Genomic DNA, 11,743 nt, shown 5'->3' with positions numbered 1-11,743 from the left:
CAACCCTAAAGATACTTACCTTGGATAGAGGTATGGAAGCTTCTTGTCCTTCTTCAAAGCTGCTTGTCTTTCTTCTCGTCCTTATTCACCCTTTGCTTCTCTTTCTTCTCTTCCTTGTTCTGTGTGCTTGGAGATGATTGTGTAAGCATGGAGATAAGTGTGGGTTCTTGAAGATAAGTATGGATGCTAGGCTATGGATCTGTTAATAGCAAAGCAAGCTCGTTAAAAGTATGTGAAGAAAATCAAGCGTGCTAAAAGTAGGTTTGAAAATCGTGTCTATAGGCACGTCTAATATCGCGTCTAAAATCACGTTTGTTCTGTGTAGTGCACGTGTATATACGCGTCTAATTGCGTATTTAATTGCACGTTTAATTGCGCATTTATAACACGATTTAGATGTGCCTATAGACGCGCACCACACAGAACAGACGCGGTTTTAGACGCGGTATTAGATGCGCCACAGAGTTTTTAGATTAAATATTTGATACAAGAGTAATTTTTTTGGGTTGTTTATTTGTAGGATGTCTTCATCTTCAACAAGTAGCTCCAGTGAGGATCAATCCCTCCGTATTGCGCATTTACAACACGATTTAGATGTGCCTATAGACGCGCACCACACAGAACAGACGCGGTTTTAGACGCGGTATTAGATGCGCCACAGAGTTTTTAGATTAAATATTTGATACAAGAGTAATTTTTTTGGGTTGTTTATTTGTAGGATGTCTTCATCTTCAACAAGTAGCTCCAATGAGGATCAATCCCTCCATTTATTTGTAGGATGTCTTCATCTTCAACAAGTAGCTCCAGTGAGGATCAATCCCTCCGTATCCACCATCGCGAAATGTGGTTAGAGAAAAAAATCAAATGTATGTGTGATCGATGTCAAGGAAACATGTATCGTGCATGCAGGATTACACTCAATCACATCTCAAAGTATGGAGAATGGGATTACACTCAATCACATCTCAAAGTATGGAGAATGGGATGCGACTGTAAACATGGTAAGTGTTAAAGAGTTAAGGTTGATTGAGATACCTATGGGCGTTCATATGTTTGAGTTATGATCCCGTTTTTATTTGATACAGGATGCAGTGCATATGTTGCCCTATGCTCGTCGTGAGGAGGCAAAGCGTCGGCGATATGAGGTGGGATCTTCAGGAGGGACCATTACGGATGCATGGAGTGATGGTGATAGTAGCCCTCCGCCATTACCTCATGAAGCCATGGAGGAGGAGGTGTTTGATGATATGGTGCGGGATATATATAGTCCATCAATCCGAAAAGGAAGGGATTTATATGTCCATCAACCCGAAGGGAGGGATGATAGCATGAAGCAGGACGATCTTTTTACCGTAGCATCGACCCCACTGTTTGATGGATGCACATTCTCTGTTCTACATATCTCCCTTGAGTTACTAAACTTGCAAACCATCTATGGATGGAGCAATGCAAGTTTGAATGCATTACTCAAGTAAGCTTTAAAGTCTATTTTGCAAACATGGTGAATTATGCTAGTGGATCAATTACTCGAATGCTTTTCCTCATTTATGGTCTTCACGTGCAGTCTTCACGTGCAGGCTATTGTATAAAATGCTTCCAAGGGAGAATAAATTACCGACCTTAAAAGATATGGCAAGGCAACATGTGACCTCTCTTGGAGGATTAGATTACAAAAGCATCCATGCATGCGTCAACGATTGCGTTTTGTTTCATGGACTACATAAGGATGCAAGAGAGTGTCCTACTTGTGGAGAGGCAAGATATAGAGAAGATCTCAAAACTTTGGACGTGTCTCGTAAGGTTTTGCGACATTTTTCCATGATCCCTCGCATCCAACATATGTTCAAGTGCAAATCCATTACAGAGCTCATGTCATGGCATTCCTCCCATCGATCAACCGATGGCAAGTGGAGAACTCCCGTAGACACTCTTGCGTGGAAGCATATTGAAGACACATGGCCAAGCTTCAAGGAAGAACCTAGGAGCTTGAGACTTGGATTGGGTATGGACGGTATGAACCCATTTGGTCTCAAAAGCACCTCTTACAGTGTATGGCCAGTGATATTGGTGAATTATAATCTTCCACCCTCTATGGCGATTAAGAAAGGACATGTTATGTTATCCCTTCTAATTCCAGGGAAACATAAAGTCAAAAATCCTGATGTTTATTTGGAGCCTTTGATTGACGAGCTAGAGATACTTTGGAGAGGTATCGAGGTGCATGATGTGATCAGGCCTCCCTCGTCACTCATGAGACTTCAATTGCAAAGCAATCTTGATGTGGACGATGCATGACTTCCCAGGCTATGGCGAGTGTTCAGGTAAGCATTGCACTTCTAATTATGAGTAGGCAAAGGATGTGGCACCCTAAACCCACCTTCAACTCTTAATTGCGTCTATTGTTCAGGTCTCACTACATCAGGTTACCATGTATGTCCTGTTTGTGTTCCTTCGCTTGTTGCCTCACGGGCAGACGCATTGAATAAGGTCATCACTATCCTCATGCAGAAAAATCTTTAGTGATTGTGGAATGATCATTGTGCTAGAGTTCTCTAACTTCACACCCATCATGAAAGCTATACTAGAACCGGCTTTCTCCACAACCTCATTCTTGTGGGGTCAAAATCGGTCTATAAACACAAACAAAGAGGAAATGAACATGGCATGAACTTTCTTCATATACAGAAAACAAATATATATGCCTTTGCTTTTTCTAGAGCTTCTCTAGTAACGCAACATTTATCTTGAAGTTTCCGCTCTGCTTGTTCTTGTGCATCAGGGGCATGTTATTTGATGGACGCATCATGGTGTGGTATTCAATTGCACCTTCAATGCAATGCAAGCTACACTTTGCCTCCTCTACCCTCGTTGTCGTTGTATAAAGAGCTAGCAATTCAGCTTCTTTGCTGCACCCGGTATTCAGTAAAATGTCATCCACCAATGTCTGCACACCTGACCTAAGATCTCCACCTTTTCCTCATATAGTCTACCATGTGCCAATGGAGTGCATGCATCTTGAGATAGTGTTACACCACAGCTCATAGATGACATCCACTGTACACTTGCCTTGCACATCCACTGAGTTCTTTTTTTGTGCAATTACCATCAACACTTGTCTTCTTAACAACTTGCTCAACAAATATGGCCCAGTGCAGACCTAGTAGATGTAGCCTTGGGAAAATTGAAGGCCCAAAAATTAGTTTGAGGGTGTAGTTTGGTAAACCTATTTATATAATGTATACAAGGGTAGATAGTGCTCCTGCTTTGCTATTCGCAACATCACCTTCTTGTCTGTCTCGGGGAGCTCTGAAAACACTCTTAGCCAATGCTTTGGTGGCACCTCATTAGGAGTCAAATGCCTTGCATCCTCCCCCTCAAGATTGAGACCATACACTCTGGAAAAATCCTCTGAAGTCCTACAAAATTCTTTCAATGGCTCTGTCTCTAACTTTGGGTGGCGAAACTTGGTGGTTGCCCGCTTTTGGCATACAGAAAACATTGGTTAGACAAGCAAACACACTCTCCTTGTCTCTCATATATTGAATTCAAGACCACCAACATCTCTGGAGCTCGATTAGCAAAAGTTGATGAGCGATGAGAGAGAGAGAGAGAGAGAGAGAGAGAGAGAGAGAGAGAGAGAGAGAGAGAGAAGGGCTAGCTTTGTGTCTTCACCGCCGCTTCCCTTTGTGTTAGCCATCGCCGAAGATGCATACATGTTCTCAAGCTGCTATGAGTGGGGGAGAGAAAGAAAGAAGAGATATGCTAACTCTGAGTTTTTCAAATGAGACAGTGCACATAGAGAATGCATATAAATAATAATATCTACCCCGCCTCTTTTAGTTATCCCCCCCACTATCTTTTCAGTTATGTACATTTTCTTTTCTTAGTTTTCAAAATATTTTCATTTTTTTCCAATTCAGAGTTCATTTCCAAGTTGCAAACCACAACCCAAAAATCATTATTTCTACTGGTCGAAAGTGTACCACCTTACCATGCATCCACACTTTAATAAGCCAAAGATTGCATTAGAGACAAATCCTATGCTAAAGCTACCAAAATTTGAGAAGCCCTTCGAAGTCATCCACTAATGTGGCAGTGGGTTTACCATTTTGTGGAATCATAATGCAGAAAGGCTACCCTCTACCACCCTATAGCATACAAGTCTCAAAAATTGAGGCTGTATGAAAAGAAATATGATGTAATTTAACTTTTTTAAATTTAAACCTAGGGTCTAAATGACTTACTTTACCCTTAATTCTCCCATTCACATTTGATGCATGTAAATAAGTGTTTTATCTCTCTAGAATACTCTCTCTCTCTCTCTAAAATTGTGACCCACCCTTGTACCCTAATTTTTCCTTGAAAGCAAATCTAACAATCTTTACTTACTTTCAATAAGCTAGAATGATGTCTCAACTTTCTACTACCTTTCTCTCTCTACACATGGGGTTATCCCTATATCTTTCACTATGCCTTTCTCTCTTTATATCTTAAACTCTACCTTCTCTCTCTACACATGGGGTTATCCCTAATTCATAAATTGAGCATCATCTCTCTAATTAAGCTCAACCTTCCACATACTAATACTAAATTTATCCTAAATTTGGATTCACTGCCACTAGAGTACCTAGGCTAATTTTCTCTCTCTAGGAAATATTTAGCCTAAGGCTTCTCATAAATTATTTAAATATTGATTTTTCCTAGGTACTTAGTTAGCCTATCTCCTAATCCTTTATTTTACTATAATTCTATATAACAAGAGGTTGTCTTTAATCTATTAAGATTTTCATAAGGTTGTATATGATTTAAATTGCCTAAAGTCAATTCTGGACCTTAGAGGGGATTGTGCAGAGATTGAGAACCTATTAATTTAATTTAATCTAAAATTAATTTATAATAGAATATAAATATCAAATACAAGGAAATTGGAGAATTTGTAAATTTTAAATAAAGGGTCTATTTATACCCTGAATATTAGCTTATAAGGGAGGTGTTGTACCATGTGTACACACAAATGAAACTTCCTCCTCCACAAAATCCCAAGAGTTTTTTTAAGATCCCAATATAGTTGTACAATCCCCAATTATCACCCTTTTTAGCCTAATTGAGTACTTACCATCTAGCTAATGCAAATGTATGCAAACATGTGACCAAAGAGAAAGTGAAGCATTAGAATCTAGAAGTTGTATCGTCCCACAAAATCCCATGATTTTTTTTTAAGATCCCAATGTATTTGTACAATCCCCAATTATCACCTCTTTTAAACTAATGGAGTACTTACATTCTAGCTAATGCAAACATGGGACCAAAGAGCAAGTCAAGCATTAGATCTATGTGAAAAGTACTCTCCTCCTTCAAGAGAAAAATTCATTGATATCTCATTAACAAGGGGCCCGTTATATAGTTGAAAATGATGGCTGATCACTCTACATGCTCACTTAGTTAACTCAAGGTTGGTAGCACACAATATCTTATGCAACTCAGCCTTAGACTTCATGTATCCACTCATTTTTCATGCACTACTCAACCACTCCTACATGCATCCACCCTTACATCAAGTTAATTCCTACACTTATGTAAGTCTAGAGTTATCAATTAGTTCTCATGCCTATCTCCACATATTATATTTATTACTTCCCACAAATTACTCCTGAGGTTTTGCATTCGACCTTTCAACCTTAGACTTTAGATTTTATCCATCTTATCTTAGTTTCATTAAAATGTGTACTCTTCTCTATTTATAACTTTTGCCAAGGCTAATCCTCACACACCCTAGCATAATTCATGGAGCTCTCTTCTCCACTTGCTAAACCAATCGATTGGTTGGGGGCTTCACTTCTAGAAAAAGAAGCAAGCTAATCCTTGAGGTAAGAATGAATTTTATGTTTTTTTGTTAATATTCTCAAATGACCTCTTCTCAACCCCTCTCAAGCTTGAGAAGTTTCTAATTGGTTGTTTTAAATTCAAATCAAGCTTTCCCTAAGAATTTTAATGTGTACTCAAGAAAAAGTTAATCTTTATGCTTATTTAGAATGCATTCTTATGTATATCTCTCTCTCAAAAAGAGTAGTCATTCCTATGGCTAATTCTTTAGCGAAAGAATGCTTCTCATTGATAAATTCTTAATTCAAAATCAAACTCTAAGCTTATTAAGCTAGAGAATAAGAAAATGGTATTTTTATGCTTTTATGTTAACAAAATAATGGTTAATTCTTTTAAATTATTTTATAAGTAGTTAAAAACTACTTTAATTGATTCTAAATGGGAAAGAGTGAATTGGAGAGTTAATTAGGGTTTCATGTGAGGGAGATACACACAGAGAAACAAGAAGGGAGAGAGAGTGAGAGAGTTGTGGAGATAAGTCAACTCATCAAGATGAGAGTGTGTGACTCCCCTATCACACATGTATATTGCACTAGTACACATAGTGCACTTAGTACATTAATGTACTAAGTGTACTATGTACTATAACTTATGGGCTTGTACACACTACAAGGGTGGGCATAATGCCTTTACCCCAACAACCTCCCACTTAAAGGCAAAGTGCCCTTAAATGAAGGAAAAGAAAAATCAGCATGTGCATAATAATATACAAGGCCATATCAAGGCTGAAACTGGCCTCATCCAATGCCCATCAAGTGTCTGCAATGAGCAAACCGCTCCAGAGGCAAACTCTTTGTCAACAGATCAGTCGGGTTGTCATCCGTGTGAATCTTAACAAGCTGAATTTGCTTGTTCTCTATCACCTCTCTGATGAAGTGATACTTCACATCCACATGCTTTGTCTTTGCATGAAAGACAGGGTTCTTTGCCAACTGGACTGTCACAATGCAATAATGGAATATCCCCTGTATAGCCCAAATCAACCACTTACCGAGATAGCCATAATGCCTCCTTGCAAGCCTCTGTGGCTGCAATATACTCAGCTACTGTAGTAGATAAGGTAGTGCACTTCTGCATCCTGGATATCCATGACACAGCACCTCCTGTGAATGTAAACACATAACCGGTAGTAGACTTCCGGTTATCTGGATGACCGGCATAATCGGAATCCGTGTAACCATGCACTAATGCATCCTGTTTGCCAAAGCAAATGCACATATCCTATGTGCCCTTCAGGTATCTCATGACACCTTTCACTGCTTCCCAATGCTTCTTGCCAGGGTTGGCCATATATCTACTAACCACTCCCACTGCAAATGCAATGTCCGGCCTAGTAGCAACCATGGCATACATAAGACTGCCACAAGCTGAAGCATACGGAATCTTGGCCATATTAGCCCTGCCACTATCCGATTGTGGGCTGTCCATAGCACTAAGTTTCACATATGGAGGCAAAGGAGTACTAGTCTTCTTCCCCCCGTCCATATTGAACCTCTGCAAAACTTTGCCAATGTATTCCTTCTGAGACAAATACAACACATGCTGATTTCTGTCCCGAAGTATCCGCATACCCAAAATGTGATTTGCATCACCCAAATCCTTCATATCAAAGGTTTGATGCAGCCTCTTCTTCAAGGCATCCATCTCTTTACGAGATTTCCCGGCAATCAACATATCATCAACATACAAGATGAGGATCAATAGACTGCCAAAGCTTTCTTGGTGTATAAGCAGTGATCTATGTCACTTCTCCTGAAATTCTGGGATTTCATGAATGTATCAAATTTATGATACCATTCCCTTGGTGCCTGTTTGAGCCCATAAAGACTCTTTTTCAGCTTGCATACAAGCTTCTCCTTTCCATTCACTGCATAACCCTCTGGCTGTTGCATATATATCTCCTCATGGAGATCACCGTGAAGAAAAGCAGTCTTCACATCCATCTGAATCAAATCCAGATCATCATGAGCAACCAAAGCCAACACAGCTCTAAGTGTGGTCATTTTGACCACTGGAGAGAAGATCTCATCAAAGTCCACACCATATTCCTACTTGAATCCCTTAGCCCACTAACCTGGCTTTGTACCCAGGTGCAACTTTGAGCCTGTATACCCACTTGCATGGCAAAACCTTCTTGCCTGCAGGCAAATGCACCAACTTCCATGTTCCATTTTTGTGCAGAGAATCCATCTCTGACTTCATGGCACGCTTCCAAAGAGCCTTGTTTGCCCTCTATAAAGCCTCCTTATAACATGAGGGCTCCCCACAGTCAGTGAGTAGTCAACCCCTGGAACAAACCTGTCAGGGGCTCTGGAGGGTCTTGTGGACCTCCGTACCCAATGACCATCATTTTGCAGGTTGCTGTCGAGGCTGTATATCACCTATTGGTGGCTCCTGTTCCATGCCATAAGGCTGAAAAATCATGTCTGGTATCTCCTCTAACTGTGGTATATCCATAGGGATATTTTCTACCATCTCTGGCTGTCCATTTGGACCATTTTCAGCACCATTTAAGGGCTGGTTTTGCTGCTGTAATGGCTGATTTATAGCCCTTGGTTGTTGTCCATGATGTCCATCATCATCAAAGATGACTCTGCCAGGCTCCTGTTGCCTTGCAGGCTCCTTATACATGCATGTTTCATAAAAAATGACATCATTACTGCGTATAATCTTTCTATTCACAGGATCCCAAAGTCTATACCCCATTTCACCTCTGTCACCATATCCTAGGAATATGCATTTGTGAGACTTAGGATCAAGTTTGGTGCGCATTTCCCTGCATATGTGCACGTACGCAACGCAACCAAACACTCTCAAGTGCTTGTATGACGGAGGCTTCCCTGTCCATACTTCCTCTGGCACTTTTCCACCAAGCCTCGTGTTAGGTGACCTGTTTATAAGATGAATGGCTGTCATAACAGCTTCAGCCCAAAAACCATGAGGTAACACAGCATGTGACAACATGGAATGGACCTTCTCCTGTATGGTCCTGTTCATCCTCTCTGCTGTCCCGTTTTGTGGAGGATCATAAGGAGTAGAGAGCTCCCTCTTGATGCCTTTAGCATCACAAAAGTCCTGAAACTGTTTGGACATATACTCTCCACCATTGTCGGAACGCAAAGCCTTCAGTGTTTTGCCAGTTTGATTCTCAACAAGAGCAACAAACTTCTGAAACACTGAGAATGTATCACTCTTCAAACGAAGAGGATAAACCCACACCTTGTGTGTGACATCATCTATAAAAGACACAAAATATTTTGCCCCTCCCAAAGAAAGCTGAGGCATCTCACATACATCTGTATGCACAAGCTCTAACTGAGCATCTTTCTGTCCAAGAGCTTTCTTGTGGGGACACTTGAGTTGCCTGCCATATATACAATGCTCACAAAACTGAAAACTTGAAAACTTTAGAGAAGGCAAGTAACCCAAACGAGACAATTGTTCCATTCCTTTGACACTCATGTGTCCCAACCGGCTATGCCACATAGAGATTTCCGACAGCTCGGTTGCATTTACATTAGCATGGTGACAAACACCTGCATGCATGAAGTAAAGAGTGTCCACCTTAGAGCCTCTGGCAACAACCAGTGAGCCCTTACTAATCTTCCACTTTCCACGACCAAATGTGGTAACATAATCAGCATCATCAAGCTGTCCAGTAAAAAGCAGGTTCTTCTTGATCTCAGGCACATGCCTGACATCATGGAGCATAAGCTGTGAGCCATCTGAAAATACAAGCCTCACATCACCTCTGCCAAGAATCTTGCATGCATGGTTATCACCCAAATAAACTACTCCTTCATTGCCAGCAGTATACCTGACAAACAAGTCTCTGCAACCTCTGACATAAAAGGAGGCACCTGAATCAATGATCCATGAGTGCATACCATGACCATCTCCTGTAAGAAGTGAATGGGCATCAAGTGAAGACGTGAATAGGACCTCATCCTCACTGTCACCTGCATGTGACACATTGATTTCTTCAATCTTGACTCCACTTTTGCCCTTTGGCTTTACATCTTTGGCTTCATCTTTGTCTTTGTCTTTGCCTTTTCCCTTTTCCTTTTGATCATTTTTCCATTTGTAGCATTGCTTTTTGATGTGTCCCTTCTTGCCACAATAATGGCATTCCAAGTCCTTTTTGGAGCGTGACTTGCTCCTTCCCCGTTCTTGACTTTTACCCCTTTGCTGGGATCTCCCACGTGCATTCATTGCATTGGACTTTCCAACAGAGTTGTTTTTCCTATTCATCTCTTCTTGAAGAAGAGCACCCTCAACATCTGCATATGACAGCATAGCATTCGAATTGCTAGTGGCTGTCCTGAATGTGTCCCAACTCTCTGGCAATGTGCATAAGAGAAAAGTGGCTTTGAACTCATCGTCCATTGCCAACTTTTGATTAATAACTTGGCTGACAATACCATTAAACTCATTTAGATGGGCTGTCATAGACGCCCCTTCCTTCATCTGAAGACCTATGAGTTTCTTCAACCAATACACTTTGCTTGAGGCACTTTGCTGGCATACAAGTCCTGCAATCTCTGCCACATTCCCCAAGCTGTCTTCTCTTCATTACGAATGCTGAAAAGTAAAGAGTCTGACACAGACAACATGATAGTAGATCTTGCCAGCTCATCCATATCTTCCCACTCTTCAGCAATAAGAGAAGCGGGCATTACACCCCTTTCTTTGATAGGCTTGTGCTGCTTCTTCTGGAGCAACACATTATAGCATTGGGTTTGCCAAATATCATAGTTATGTGAGCCTTCAAGCTTCTTGATGTAAAGCAATGAAGAGCTCTCACCTGTGATTGCCATAGCAATATGCAACTTGTCAATGCCTGACTCCCTGCAAAATGTGCAAACACTGCACCAAAGGCACACAAAGTGCTCACAGTTGTTCTCCCAAGCTTTATCTCCCACTGCGGAAGCACAAATGCAACTCTACTCCCACTGTATGTGATGAAATCACCAAAAATTTGGTTGCTGCAGATTTAGGACAGCACCTTAAATGTGCTCTGTTCCCCTTCCAAAGTATTGTACAGCAGTACTAAATGCTCACCAATGATGTACCAAACCTGTACCGACAAGTACAGCAGCTAAAATTGAACCTTTTGCTCACTCAAATCAATGTGCGGCCATGCCAAAACTTGTACGAAGCTGTACCAAATCTGTACCAGTAGGTACAGTAGCAATAAATGCTCTCCTGGCTGCCCAAAAGAGTGAAAATCAGACTTTTACAGTCCCGAACACTGCATACAACAGTCTCGAACAGAAATTGGGCAAAAGCCCCTTGACTGCAAGCTGATTTCTGAGGATTCAAGGCATAAAAGTCTTGCCTGCTGCTTTGCCAAGCTTAACAAGCATAAAATCTTGAAAAGCCCCTTGATTTAAGATCAATTGCTGATCATACATGGTACATTGACGCACATGAAGGCATCCAAAGTCTTCACGGTGCTTCCCCTTGGCCACATATACATCCAATACATGAAAGCCCCTAGTAAAGAAGGTGTGAAAAGGCTAGATAAAAAACAAAAATGTTAAAGACTCTTTCCCTTCTTCTTTTTTCTTCACATTTTTTTTTCTCTCCCTCTCACGTCCAGGTGCCTGAAGCTGGGAGTTGTGTTTTTTTTCTTCTTCTTCTTCTCTGTTGGGTTAGCTAAGCCTTGAAAAATTAGGTGATGAAGCACTTTTTTGTTTCTTTGTTTGTTTAAAATGCTTGAAGCTTGAGCCTTACAAAGGCTATGATGAGCTACACAAAGAGAAATCGAAATGACTGAAGCTTTTGAGGTAATGGTGATGACCAGCAGGCTACGCTGAGACGGCATCACTGAGAGTTATGTTACTTGTTGGCATCTAAG

Source organism: Cibotium barometz, chromosome 54 (assembly GCF_041138505.1).
Source record: "Cibotium barometz isolate CiBa-2024 chromosome 54, ASM4113850v1, whole genome shotgun sequence".
Lineage (NCBI taxonomy): Eukaryota > Viridiplantae > Streptophyta > Polypodiopsida > Cyatheales > Cibotiaceae > Cibotium > Cibotium barometz.
The sequence above is the reverse complement of the archived record's forward strand: the minus strand, read 5'-3'. Positions refer to the sequence as shown.